The 15270-nt window shown below is 47.2% G+C and overlaps 1 pseudogene; it reads right to left on the reverse strand.

The window, feature by feature from the left end:
* Positions 1-12627: 12627 nt before the first annotated feature.
* On the reverse strand, positions 12628-13972 carry LOC145535680 (elongation factor 1-alpha 1 pseudogene; annotated as a pseudogene).
* Between the last annotated feature and the right edge of the window lie 1298 nt (positions 13973-15270).

A 15270-nucleotide genomic window follows, 5' to 3' on the forward strand; every position in this document is an offset into this window, starting at 1 on the left:
TCCTAAGGTGACCTTGATATGTATTGCAACATAGTATCAGCAGGGCAAGTCTATCCCAGGGGTTGAAACATATTTGTCCCTTTTAACCCAACAACACATGAAGGCCCTGTTAGGTGCTGCAACACCAAAAATCAGCAGGCAGCAGATAAACACGTAGGACGTGCTCTTCAATATCAAAGAGGATAGCTGGCACACACCAAATATTCTTTTCTCTTAACTCACGTAGTCCCCTTTTCAAGGCCAGGAGTGGGAAAAAAGTGCTTGAACAGCACCTGCTATGTGAAGTAATTGTCCTTTAGTTGTTCAGAGGCCCAATGCCTTTGAGCACTAATGAATCCCAGGTGGTATGAGGCCCTGGTAGGAAACAACATTTGGGAGTCTGATAGATAGCTGTTGTATAGCTCTTTTCCTACATCCCTGGGGGGCAGCCAAGGTGGAATCCACAGGTAGAGAATCATAGTGTGATTGGTTTGCTTTAGGTCTAGTGGCTCAGCAGCTATTCCTGGTGGCCTAGGATCCACCCATTCCCCCACATGGCTCTGTTCTTCTGGGCTGGGCCCTAACTCATGGGGGTGCTCAGTTCCATATCGCTACTTCTCCCAAAGGAGCTGAGATCTCATATCCTGGGACTCTATCCTGTCCAAAAGACGTGAGAAGCTCCAACCCCCAGGGTCTGGGGAGCCTGCTGGGCTTTTGCTCCTTTGTAGCTGCTGTTACTTCTCACGTCAGTCACTGGTCACCACTGAGGCTTACAGTGTGTGTCCATGTCCGTGTCCGTGTCCGTGTGTGTGTGTGTGTGTGTGTGTGTGTGTGTGTGTGTGTGTTTAAGATGTGAATATTTGTGGAAACAAGGAATTATATGGTGAAATCTGGTGGATAAACGTGGGGCGGGGCTCAGCAGCCCCACTTGAAACCCAAGCAACAGAGATGAGATTTTATGTAGCAGGACGTGGCACCAAGAAGTCCTCACCTCTCTTCCTCACCCTTGGCACAACCCCATCCTGGCTGTGTTTCTCGAATCTGACCCTAACATTTTCCAAGCCCTCTAGGCCCAGAGCCATCTGCCCACTACTGGCCAGACACCGACTGACACCCATATACAACACTATATACATCATCTCCTGAGAGGAACGTCTCTGCTGTTGATTTTACCTCAGGCTGCCATCACCCCTCTCAGCCCTTCTTGGCTTTAATGCACCACGTGGCCCTACCTGCCTCCCATTCTGTACAGGCCTTTGGATTCTGCAGCCTCACAGCAGGAGATCGTTTCCTCTGCGGGCCCCAGACTCACAGGCTGTTGCCCCATACGCCTCCCCATTAGCTTGCCTGTTCTCCCTACCTGAGAGGACCATAATCTCTCCTGCAAGTCCTTGGGCAAGTCCTTCCTCCCGTTTGGGCTTGGCACTTAAAGAAATGGTTGCCTGGATTTTCACTAAGTCATGTTCTCCTAGCTGTGTGCATCCCTAAGACTGCTGGTCCTTCTCTGTTTGTGGAGGGCTCGGAATCAACTGGAAAGCATCAAATACAACTCTTCCTCCTGTCAGCCATGACTAGGAATGAGTGAACTTGTGCGTCTCAAGAGGGGCCCTGTTACCCCTTGAACAGTCAGGTGAACCATCAGAACACACAGGACAACTGCGTGGAGGAAGTGGACAGACAGGTCAGCATTAGGGAGAGGTGTGGGTCATCAGTTTTCCATCTTTGTTTCTGAAACATGACTGAGCTCAAGTTCCGAGCTCTCCTCCTTTGCATTCATCCCCCTGACCCCCAAATGCATCATGACACAATCCCTGACGCCTAGGGATAGCTCAGTTAGGTGAAGAAAGAGGACAGTTCCTCAAGAGACAGTGTGGGGTCAGCAGGATCTCCTGGCTCTTATGGTGAACAGATGACCATTGGAGCCTGTGAGTGAGCACGAGATTAAGCATGGTTTGTTTGAGTTTTTTCTTTTTCTTCTTTTTTCTACCCCATCCACCCTCTCTCCCTCTGGTGCTATATCCCCGTGAATCCTGGGCAACCTTAGGAAGGGGGCAACATTTTTCTTCAGCTCTGCCAAACATTACACAGCCTGCTGCGTTACAGGGGCTTCCTAGGTATTCAGTTTATTCTCCGGTCTTCCAAAACAGGGGGAGTTGTGTGAACTCCATTCTGAGATCACATCACCAGCAAGGGGCAGAGTCAGAATTCGGTCCCTGGCTGATCTGGGGCAAGGGCCCTTCCGTTACAGCAATGCAGTCTAGGTGCCACTGTCCCCAGCTAGGAGCCCTGGGTTGCCAGTCTGCTCTGTATCATGGTTCATCCTCTTAGGGACTGCGATTCTGTACTTGAAGTCCTACACCCAACAAAGCTAAAACACTAGAGGGTCAGCATTCCTGGGTGACTGGATCACCTGGAGACAGTTGCCACTACTCAAGGTCCAATCTCCTACCATACCACACCATACCACACTGGGGGATTATTTATGTTAATAGAATGATGGTGGTAATCCAATGGAAAAAGAAACAACATCTGCTGTACCCTTTACCTGTTGCTCCCTGAGGCAGTTCCACAGATCTCTGGGGCACACCTCAGAGTGCTCCGAAAACCACAGATCTCATGCAAAATTTGGAGCCTAATGGTGGGCCCTTCAAGCACAGAATAATAAGAGGGTGGACCTCCTTGAGGTCCCCATCAAATCATATTAATCTTCCGATTTCTTACAGTATGGGGAAAGCTGCATCTCACTGAGATCCCCCCAGTGTGCGGTCCTCAGTTTCCCAAGGCAGGGAGTTCAATGATTCAATGGAGAGCACACTCTTTTTCTTTTTTAAACTAATTAATTTATTTTAATTGGGGGATAATTACTTCACAATATTGTGATGGTTTTTTGCCGTACATCAACATGAATTGGCCACAGGTTTACATGTGTCCCCTCCATCCTGAAGCCCCCTCCCACTTCCCTGAGAGCACACTCTGGAGGACCACAACCACAAAAGGCTGGCCCATCCTCCCTGTGTCAAGCATAAAGAGGGACTCTTTTTCTGTGACTCCGGTGTGAGGAAATGTACTGACATCCTGCCAGTGGGGGCCAAGGTGGGATTTACTTATATCCACAACCCTGCCAGTCGATTTTGTTCTTCACCGCCCATCCTCAGACACTCCTGGTCTCAACCACAGACAAAAGACAGGCAGACAGAGGAATTGCCCCTGCTCACTTGTTGGTTTTTAAATGTGTGCTGAAAGTAGTGGACAAGGGAGTGGAGGGAAGTGACATCATTTGAGATATGTTTTACACAGGACAGATAGTCTTAGGTGGACCAGAGTGGAGGGACAAAGAGGGGCCAAGGCTGATACCCAGGTCTCCAGCTTGAGTGACCTGTGGCCTGGAGTTGCCATTCACCAAAGCTAGGGATCACAGTGAGAGGCTGAAGACATCAGGTCTAGACTTAGACTCTTACTGAAATTCACAGAGCTGATGGGATGGCGGAAAGCTACCTTAAATATGCTTGCAATGACAGAGGAAATCACCAAAATTCCATGCCACTTGGGAGTGGATACATATGCTGTTTCACTTCTTTGTTTTTCTACATACATGATAATGCACATAATAAGTGTGTTATATTTTGGTGTATGGTGTGAAGGTGGGGTTCAAACCCAGCGGTAACACTACCAGGCGTGTGATCACCAGTGGGCGTTTAATGATGAAGAGTTGTAACAGTTACCATCCATCGCAATGGACTAAAAGCAGCTCTGTTTCTTCTGCCATTGACTGAACTGGGTTGGACTTGTACCACTCTCAGTGCTTTGTGTATCTCCCAGTGCTGTTGGATTTACCTCGTGGGTATCCACAGCATTCCTGAAGGGTTGCGAGGGACTTTGGGGTGGGGGGGAAGGATGAGTCCAGGGACTTACGGGAACAACAGCTTCTGTCTCACAGAGAGGCTGTGAGGATTAAGTGGGATGCCCTTTCCACAGAGCAGCAGGTGTTGAACCAGGCCCAGAGCCAACAGAGCAGTTTCTTTGAGGTCAGACGGCACTTTGGGCAGGCTTTGGATCTCATTTGTACCCCCATTCCCCGCCCCCAACCTGTCCCAGCAGCCATCTGCATGAAAATCATGAATACACACAATAGCTGAGAGCTTGCAATGAGGAGAGCTATGGGCTGTCGAAACGATTGCTGGAGATACAACACATCTCCTTCCCTTTTAACCCAGCTGAGGTCAAAGATCTCCGCCCAACCCAACTCTGTGAAATGAGGGCCAGAACTATCGTTTTGGTTTTAGAGAAGTGACCAGGAGAGAATCAGTTACTTAGACAAAGTCACAGTCAAAGATGGGTCTGGTCCTGGCCCCTATATCTCCTTCTGTTCAGCGGGCCTGTTATCATGTCCCATTCTCCTGAGATACCTTGTCTCGGAGGTTAAAGTGGGCTTGCCCCTCTATGGGTAAAAGGCTCTAGTTTTGCTCTGTGCTTTATTCCTCCTATGCCTGGGAGGAGGCAGATGTGAAGGGGCTTCAGTGTTCGCTGACAATCTGTCATGGGCCCAACTCATTACACAGCTTTTGATTCTTGCACACACGTAAGTGAGGATCTCAGGTCGGCATCAGGGAGCGAATCACTGCACCTTCTCAAGGACTTGTTTTCGTTTATTGACAGTTAGGGTGAGTCTTACCAACCTTGCATGGCTGTGGTGAGGACTAAATAAAGCAGCCAGTATGTATACCCCAAATGAAAAGGCATGTGAGAAGACACAAGAAGCAAAATGAAAAGAGAAGTGAGAGGCTGGGAGTAAACACATTCTTCAGTTATAACACACTAAAGAACCATAGTTACATTATACAGAGAGCTCTGATGAAACAACTCAAGAAACTCATACCCACAAACAAAATAACAATAGGAAAGTTAGCAGAGAACCTGAACAAGTTGTTTACAGAAATACAAACGTCAATGTAAAAGAAATAGGAGCTCAACACCACAAGAAATAACGGAAACAAAATGACAATGCAGTTACACTAATCAAACTGCAAACTGATAAAAATTAATGATATCAAAAGTGTAACATACACTGATGTTGGGTGTGTGAATTGGTGCAGATTGTTTGAAGAGCCCTTTAGCAGGGATTGATCAACCGTAATCTCTTGGGCCTACTATGCATCTCCACATTTTCCTTCTTCCTCCTGCCACAGACGAGAACAGAGGACAACTGATGCTTCCTGGACCAGAGCCCTAGGGGCTCATGTGTCACGGCCGTAAGACCCATCGCAGTGCTCTACAAAACCTAGTTCAAGCCCTGGACACACCCTTGGGCATCCTCAAGGTCTGGACCTTGGGAGGGTCCCAAGGGCTGATCCGGAGCCTTACCTGAGCAAGCAGCCTGCCTTCCAAGAACTACGGCCAAAGTTCTTCAGGTCTCTGAGAAACACCAGTTTCTAGATCCGTGCTTCCCTCAGCTGCCCTACCTTGCCTTCCACTACCTCAAGGAAGAGAAATCTGCAGTTTGATTTTGCATCCCCAGCAAAGCTGTGGCTCTACTCCCTGCAAATTCAAGGGCAGTTTCAGGGATTTGGCAGTGCCTTCTCGTTTACAAACTGAGATTCTCGATATGAGGATGGGTCTGGTGAAGAGAAGCACAATCGACAATTGCCTGGGTTTGAATAAAATAAACAATGTGCAAGTTAGTCTTTCTATAAGTCTTCAGGCTTATATATTCATATATAGAGTAATGAAAACAATGGGAGCCATCACTCTCAATTAGTCATGTAAGCATCTGTGTTAAAGTGGAATGGTGGGGCTGGAAGCCTGATTAGAGTGGGTTTAAGGGAGAGTGAGGGAGAAGAAAGGGAAACAACGATATTAGTCAATGAGGCATCTCAGTACTGGAAGGAGTGCCAGGCAATGTTTCAACTGCTTGAACACAGTGTACTTCTCTCCAGAGTGGGGTAGTGGAAATCCAGGCCAGGGAGGCAGGGATGGGATTTCAAGGAGGGGACAGGCCCTTAGCCTCTTTCCACCCAGCAAAATGATGAAGAGCTCTGTTGGCCTCTGACAATAAGCCCTTTCAGACACGACATGCCCACTGCACGTCACAGAAAATGTGGACTTCACTGGCATCCAACCTGGTGACTGTGAGTTTTCTCCAGCACCCCAGATCATCAGCTCCAGGAAGACTGGGATCTAGGTCTCTAGAGTTCAGTGTTGTATCCCCAGTGCCTAGAAGTGACCCTGGTGTGCACGCAGTAGACCCTCAACAAACGCTTGCTGAAATGAATGTTAGTGCTGGCCAGGATGTTTTTTCTCTCTTTTCTAGAACAGGACTGGCTCAGCTAAAGGCACTGAGCCCTTCGTGTGTTTTGTCAGCACCATGGAGAATCCATCCAAGCCTAGGCACAAGTTTACCTAGGGAGCCTGCTAGAGGAGCCAGTTTCAGAGAGCCCTGGCCTGTTTCACCAAGTCCTTCAGGTGAGAGGCTCAGAGCCAGCCTCTGCCTCTCTCACTGCTCACAACCAAGCCAACATGCTTCCCCTTCCTGCTTGGCCCAGAGAGCCCCCAGGCCAGGCCTGACTTCCCCCGGGGTTCCCAAGGGTTCAGCTGTCACTCTGCTTTCCTTTGTAGGGGAGGATATCAGACACTGGGAAGCCGAGACCTCAGGACACAGAGACACAGACCCATGAATGGTGATCAAGCTACCACTTGCCCCATTTTCCCAGTTTCTCTGTCACTGGGCTTAAAATGAATGCGGCACTCTTGATTCTTTTGGCTCCATGATATTTATTGTATCTTTCCACATCAATATCCATCTCCTGTGGTTATGGCTTGCCTCTGTTGGTGGGGGGATGGGGGGACATATTGGAGGAGGGAGATAGCCCATTACTTGGCCATAAGAGTCAGCACTCCTGTACCTAGAGCAGAACCGCTTATTTCTCAGTCACTGTCGGGATAGGACTGTGTTTGATGGACAGTAATCGTTCTACTAGTTTCAAACATTTCAAAAAGGGTGGCTGTTGGGTGCGACTGAGTGATCGCCATTGGGGTGGGGGTGGGGGAGTGGTGGGACCTCAAAGATCATGAGTAAATGGACAGGGTGGCTGGGAAAAAAGGATAGAAGCTGTCACAGAACTCAAGGCTTTTAGAGGCATTAGAGCCGCTGATCCTAACGACCCCCACCTCACCCTTAGAAAGAATCCCTCCAGCACATGATCTCGTCTATAACCTCAGGTTGTTGATCACAGAGTATGACGCCATGTCCTTTTATAAACTGCTCTCAGTACGCATTTCAGGAAAACAGCAGTAGGGGAAGAGCTGTGTTTGGTGAGTGCTTCCCAGAACTGAGAAGAGCCTGGGCTCTTCTGGGACTGTTCTGCTCCTGGCTTAGTCTCTGCTAGGGAAGTCCAGCCCTAAGGCTTCCATACTCCCATGGCCTAAGAGAACCATTTGTTTCCTTGGAAACTCCCAAGTCCTCCAGGCCCCTTCGACTTGCTGTGCTTGGCTCTGAGCCACATCAAGGAAATGTGGGATGCAGGGTCTCTGAGAGTTTCTCCTCAGCTGTTTTCCACTTTTTGGAGTATTTTCTATTATAATATTTCAAACCTGCAGAAGAACAGAGAGACTAGTACAACAGGTACCACCCCTAATTAATAACATTTTGCCATGTGTGCTTTAGAACTCGCTCTAGTTTTGAATTAGATATCTTGAACACACATCCCTGACTCATACTCACTCATGTCCTCCCTGAAGTAGGTCCCCCTCCTGGGCGTTTGAATAGCCCTATGTCTTTATGCAGCTTCACAGCCATTCCGCCTCCTCTATGGGTGGCTCCATATCGCCTTGGAAATGGTCCCCTGATGCCTCCTGGTGAACGTGGAGGATTCTACAACCCTGAATCCCAACTCAGAGGGCAAAAACAAGGCCATCTCAGCAGCTTTTACAGATAACCCAGGACTCAGCCCTCTCCCATCTATAAATTTCTTCTCTTGAAGTGGGCCCTGTCTCAGTGGTAGAGCTGAGCTCTTCATTTGTTTTACCAAGAGAGGCCAAGAGCACCACCCTGAGTCCCAGCCTTGCTCAAGTGATAGGAGTGTTCCATTCACACAGAGGGCTGGTCCCTTGTCAGCTGCTATCCACACCCTCTGGGCTCACTGACCAGGTATGACTGATGGGGATGGGGAGGAAGGCAAGACTATGCAGATCTGAGTCCTGGTGAGACTCATCCAATGGGTCTACTGGAAGCCGGCTAGGATCACCAGACCACACAGCACTCTCCAAGGTGACCCATCAACCATTTTCCCCATCAAAGCCGATACCTGCAGGGGCTCACTCTACTGAGGTGCATACAGAGAGCAAGTGTGGTAGACAGCCTTCTAAAATGGCTTTGCAGACCCTTGCATCCTGGCACTCCTGCCCTGTATAAGCCTTCCCTTTGAGTGTGGACTGGACTTAGTAACTTGCTTCTAATCAACAGAATTTGGCAAAAGTGATGACATGTCATTTCTGAGGTTAGATTATATCAAGACTGTGACTTCTGTCTTGCTGACACTCATTCTCCCTCCCTCTCTCTCTCCCTCTCCGTCTCTCTCTCCCTCTCCCTCTCTCTCTCTCTCTCTCTGGTTCAGTTTGCATTTTGCATTCTTGCTCTGATGGAGAGGTCCACGTAGCAAGGATCTGATGATAGTCTCTGGCCAATGACAGACCAGAGAGGAGCTGAGGCCCCCAGTCCAACAAGGCACAAGGACCTGGATCCTACCAATAGCCACATGAGTGAGCTTGGAAGTCAACCCTCCCCCAGCCACACCCTCAGATGAGACCACAGTTGAACTAACACCTTGATCATGGCCTTGTGCGAGATGGAAAAAGGAGGACCTGGTTAAATCATACCTAGGTCCCTGCTGCACAAACGCTGGAGAAAGTAACAGTATCATTTTAGGCCACCACGTTTGGGGGTAACTTGTTATGCAGTAGTCAGTAATAATGAAGAGAGCAGGAACCTCTAGGGGCTGGGGGCAGCTGGTAAGAGGCCTTACCCAGCCTGGGAGAGCTTCTCAGGGGCCAGGGTGGTGAAGGATGTGCCCACACCTTGGGGACTTGTCCCGCTTTGGCACTAGACATCTGTGTCACCTTGGGCAAATCGCTTGAAGTCTCTGGCTCAGTTTTGCTCTTCTGTAACACTTAAGTGTGCGGAGAAGGAAATGGCAACCCACTCCAGTACTCTTGCCTGGAAAATTCTATGGACAGAGGAGCCTGGTAGGCTGCAGTCCATGGGTTCGCTAAGGGTCGGACACGACTGAGCGACTTCACTTTCACTTTTCACTTTCATGCATTGGAGAAGGAAATGACAACCCACTCCAGTGTTCTTGCCTGGAGAATCCCAGGGACGGGGGAGCCTGGTGGGCTGCCGTCTGTGGGGTCGCACAGAGTCGGACACGACTGAAGTGACTTAGCAGCAGCAGCAACACTTAAGTGATACTCAATTTACAAGACTGTTGGAAAGATAACTTCCAGTTTATTTGTAACTCGCACGACAGGATGTCTGATACATACTAGGCCCTCAGTGAATGGCAGCCGTGAGTATTAACATAGTTGATTTGGGACCCTGCACCCACCTCGCAGAAGCTCCTCAGTGATCCTGGAGGGTCCAGGACTCAAAAAACCAATCCAGGGAAAAGTTTTTCCCTATCGAGTAGTACAAAAGCATTTGTTCTTCAGGAAGGGAGGCTTATCTGAACAGATACTTTTATAAAAATTCTCAAGTGAGGGAGGCAGGCCCAGTTGGATGCAATTCTGAAGCAATATCCCTTATACAAAGGGACAAATAGTCTCATTTCTCCCTCCCTCCCTCATTCCATTCCTTTTTTCTCAGTTGCCCGTTTTCAAGGTCCTGTCTTTGCAATTCTGCCTCTTTTCCCTGATGCCATGTCTACTAAACATGCAAAACGTCCTTATGTTTCCCTTGCTGTACTCTGGATAAACTCATATCAACACTCTCATTATGCTCTGGTCTCTGGCTCCCTCAGGCCACAGAGGAAAGTCCCTGGTCACTGGCTTCTGCGGAACAGCTGAGGTGGGAATCACCTTGACATTCCCATTATTCCCGAAAGATGGTGCATTTAGAGGGCCCCATTTATACAGAATAGACATGTGTACAGGACAGCAGCCCAAGACACATGCCAGACCAGTGGAGTGGAGACTTCTTTCTGGATCCCCCATACCCCAAATGAGATGATTTGGTAAGAGCCCTTTTTCATCCAGGATTTTGTCTCTCATCCCCCAGACCTTCCACCTGAACATCTGAACTCTGCTTTTCTCCTACAGCCTCATCTCTCTCTACAGTATGTCTCAAATTTGCCTTCAGTCACCCTCCCCATTCACACACACACACACACACACACACACACACACACACACTTTCAATCCTGCCCTGTCTCAAGGCCTTTGCACCTACAGCTCTCCTCTGAAACCAGTCTTTCCCTACTTGATCTTCCACTTGTCCTTCTAGTCTTTGATATTCCTACCTCCGTAAGGAACCCTTTCTTGCTCCCAGATCACCCCAGCCCTTGGTCACCTGTCCCCTCTCTGCTGTGCACGCAAACATGCCAGGGACTTTTCTCCATCACAGCATTTTGCATAACTGAACTGTCACTTCTGGTAAGTTAATTTGCATGACTGTCCCACCCAGACTCTCACCTCTGGGGCAGGAAGTGTGCCTTATTGGTTCTGGAACACTCAGGCTACAGTCCGTTGGGTCACAAAGAGTCAGACACGACTTAGCGACTGAGCACACACACATGTATCTCTGATCTAGGACAATGGTGAGCAGTATCCTTTTATTTCTTCCAGCAGGGAGTCCAAAGCCTCCCGCCCAACAGGAGTTGCATGTTTTCCATGTCTGGGCTGAGAGAAGTCTTCCTGGAGGTGCCAAAGGTTTTCCTGAAATGAATCTGGTCTGGCCAAATATAGGTAGGGGAAGTGGTGTGAGGCCACAAGGGATACAGAGATGGGCATCTATGCCACCACACATGACAGATCCCAGGCCCAAGGGGCAAGGTGCTGAGGCTTCCTCTCTCCTTCTTTCATTTCAGGAGAGTTTTTGAAAGGGGACTCCCTGGCTGTGATGCTGCCACTTGCCAACTGATCCAGTGGACAGACAGGGGCATAACTTGGCAAGCAGCACTAGGAGTTCTAGTGCCCTGATTTATTTTAACCTACTATATGTGTTTCCTCTTTAGCTCATCCAGCATTTAAGATGATTGCTTTAAATTCTTTGTCAAGTAAGACTTATGCATGTATTTTTCATGGTGAGTTACTGGATATTTTTGTTATTCCCTTGAACGGGCCAGGTATCCCTGTATCTTCATATGCCTTGTTACCTTTTAGTGAGAATTTAGGAGGCTACCTCCTGATCATGGTTCACTCTGTTGGGAAGGTGGTTACACAAGTGTAAGACAAAATGCCACGGAGTTTCCTATCATCTTTAGTGGAATCTTTTTTGAGGAGGTTTACCTTGTTGTTGTAACTCTTTGTTTTTGGAGTACTTATCAAGCTACTTTGGTCTGTATATCGTTGTTTACTGTATATCTCTATATGGAAGCGATGGCCTATATTTTCCTAGTCCTGTCCTCTTGTTGACATCAGTCTTTCAGGAACATCTCATTTCAAGAGCCCTACTTAGATCCATTTGCTTTTCCACTGCATGTAGTTTTGAATAAGAGACGAGCTGTTTCTCGAGGTTTATACTGACATCTTGGAAATGATATAGTGATCTTTTCTGATGGATCAACAAATAGATCAGAAGTCATCCAAATGTTATTTTCTTTACAAAATGCAAAGCATAGGTCTCAGCAGATGTACACTTCTCACATTTATGGTTCTCTTCATTGTCTCATTATACTGCCGCCTTAAACTCTCTAGCTGAAGCATAACACTCTCTGACCAACCTGGCATGGATCCTGAAGGGCTTTATGAAGGTACCATTTTTTATGTCTAGAGAGCTAAATATTTTCTTTTCCCGATAGCACTTGCATCTAATATCTTTTTTATTTTTTTAGCTCCTAAAAATAGCAGGGCAGTGCTCAATTCTGTTTAAGCCTCACATTTGAGATTAATTACTTGAATATTGTATATGGAATGCACATTCTCAAAACCGGGAAACTAAAATTTGACGTAACTGATTTACTCAATATTTACGTAACCATAAAAGATTTTATATGCAACATGAGCTTTCGTGGTATAAAATTTTACCTTCTTACAAACTGGCTTTCATATAAAACATAGTAACTCGTTGCTCATCTATCCTAACCTATGAATTGTCACACCAACACTTTTCAAGATGTACTTGAACAGATGAGTTCTCGTTATACAAGGTTAAGAAACCTGAAGCTCCAACCCAGAAATATAAAATTCTTTTGTTTCACCAGAGACAGATTTTTGGTCAAATTGTTTCTATTGAAAAGTACTGATTAAAAGCTAATTACTTAAAACTGCCACACACAAAACACATGGTCCACAAAACATTCACCTCTCCTTCTGAAGGTTTTGTGATGCATTATTATAATTAACCAGTCTTTGACATTAGCCTTACATGGCCAATTGAGGCAAACAGTTCTGAGACCATTCTTCCAGCACTAAGACTGGGTTGGCAGGTGTTAGTGATAATATTCATCCAGTCTTCTGAGCTTGTTTGGCAGACTTGGTGACCTTGCAAGCTCCAGCTGCCTTCTTGTTCAGTGCTTTGATGAGCAATCACCTGTCTCATGTCACGAACAGCATAATGGCCCAGAAGAGGATAGTCAGAGAAGCTCTCAAGAGATGGGCTTGCCAGGACCCTTGTCAATGATTGGCAGCATCAAGAGTTTGGGGCCATCTTCAGAATGACGATCAGTCTTCTCGTTCAGCTCAGCAAAATTGCAAGCAATGTGAGCTGTTTGACAGTCCAGCACAGGTGCATATCCAGCACTGATTTGGGATGGATGGTTCAAGAGAATCACCTGAGCTGTGAAGCCAACTTCTTCCATCAGTGGGTCATTTTTGCTGTCACCAGCCACATTGCTATGATGAACATCTTTGACAGACACGTTCTTGACACTGAAAGCCCACATTGTCCCTGGGAAGGCCTTTACTCAGTGCTTCATGGTGCATTTCACTAGACTTCAGTTGGTATGCTGACTGGAGCAAAGGTGACCACCATGCCAGGTTTGAGGACACCAATCTCCGCTTGATCCACAGTGACAGTATCAGTACCACCAATTTTGTAGATGTTCTGGGGGAATCAAACACATGAGTTTGTCAGGTGAGTTGGTGGCAGGATGCAATCCAGAGCTTCAAGCAGTGTGGTTCCACTGGCATTGCCATCTTTCCTGGTGACTTTCCATCCCTTGAGTCAAGGCATGTTAGCACTTGGCTCTAGCATCTTTGTCACCATTCCAGTCAGAAATTGGCACAAATGCTACTGTGTCAGGGTTGTAGCCAATTTTCTTAATGTAGGTGCTGACTTCCTCAACAATTTCCTCATTTCTCTTCTGGCTGTAGGGTGGCTCAGTGGAATCTATTTTGTCAGCTCCAACAATTAGTTGTTTCACACCCAGAGCGTAAGCCAGAAGGGCATGCTCGTGGATCTGCCCATTCTTGGAGATACCTGCTTCAAATTCACCACCACCAGCAGCAATCATCAGAACAGCACAGTCAGCCTGGGACGTGCCTGTAATCATGTTTTTGATGAAGTCTCTGTGTCCTGGGGCATCAAGGATGGTCACATAGCCCTTACTGGTCTTGAATTCCCACAAGGAGATATCAATGGCGATACCACACTCATGTTCAGCTTTCAGTTTGTCCAAGAGCCAGGCATACTTGAAGGAGCCCTTTCCCATCTCGGCAGCCTCCTTCTCAAACTTTTCAATGGTTCTCTTGTCGATCCCACCACATTTGTAGATCAAATGGCCAGTAGTGGTAGACTTTCCACGTGCCCATAGACAATGATGTTGATGTGGGTCTTCTCCTTTCCCATTTTTGCTTAGGTTTAGCGGTGGTTTTCACAACACCTGTGCCCCGGTGGCAAAATTGTTGCAAGAAAGCTATCTTTTAATCTTAATGATTTTTGTTTATGGCTTCCCTGTCACTCCACTAGGATGTAAGCTCAATGAGGGCAGGGATTTGTGTCTGTTTGGTTTTGTGCTCTACTCAAATGGTTAGAAGACTGCCTAAAACAGAGAAGACCTCAAAAGGTACCTGCTGTATTGAGCTGGACTGATATATGCTGACACCTGAGGCTATCCTCAATTAAAGATTCACCACTGATCCCTTCTGAATGCTCCAAAAGGCCAATGTTCAAGAGTGCCAACTTTGCTATGTGTATCTATTAACTTCATCCCCACAGAAATCCTATGATGTTGGTAGCATTGGTATCCATATTTTGGAGATGTAGAAACAGATGAGTGGAGGAATAAGTAACTAGCTGATCTACACAGCTAGTAAGTGGCAGACCCTGATATTTCAGCACGGGCACCTCAGCTCTAGCATTTGTGCATCTAAACACTACAATGCAGCTTCCCTGGTGACTCAGTCAGTAAAGAGTCTGCCTGCAATGTAGGAGATCTGGGTTTGAACCCTGGGTTGGGAAGATCCCCTGGAGAAGGGAATGGCAACCCACTTCAGTATTCTTGCCTGGAGAATCCAATGGGCAGAGGAGCATGGCAGGCTACAGTCCATGGGGTCACAAAGAGTCAGTCACGACTGAGCGACTAAACCTACCTACCTACCCAAACACTACACTGTACTGCCTCTCTGGAAAGATACCAATGGCTAATCCTAAAGAAGACCTTCCTTGGTGGCTCAGTGGCAAAGAATCCACCTGCTAACGCAGGAGACAACGGGCAGAGGAGCCTGGCGGGCTACGGTCCATGGAGTCGCAAAAGAGCCAGACACAACTTAGTGACTAAAACACAACAACAATCTTAAAGAAATCTTCAAGTGGTCAGTTAGGTTACCTGGATGGAAATATCAGAATCCACGAGTTAACTGCCTTTCAAATGACAAAATACTGAATCCATTTCTGTTAAAAAGTTTTAAGTGAGAAGAGTACTCTTTGTTTTAGGCATCTTGACAACATCAAAAGTCAAGAAAGGAAGAAAAGAAAACTAGCTCTTTCCTTGAATAGATAGCCTCAGAGTCTATTGCCAGTCCCCAATTACATCATCTTTCCTCTGACCATAGTGTGTCAGGCATACATGTGTGACTTCCACCCAACACCACTTCTTGCCGATTGTGATAATGGAGGCCCCATATGTCTCTGTGGACTGAGAGATC

The sequence above is a fragment of the Giraffa tippelskirchi genome, chromosome X (genome assembly GCF_054371585.1).
Source record: "Giraffa tippelskirchi isolate mGirTip1 chromosome X, T2T-mGirTip1v1.2.pri, whole genome shotgun sequence".
NCBI classification, from domain to species: Eukaryota; Metazoa; Chordata; class Mammalia; order Artiodactyla; family Giraffidae; genus Giraffa; species Giraffa tippelskirchi.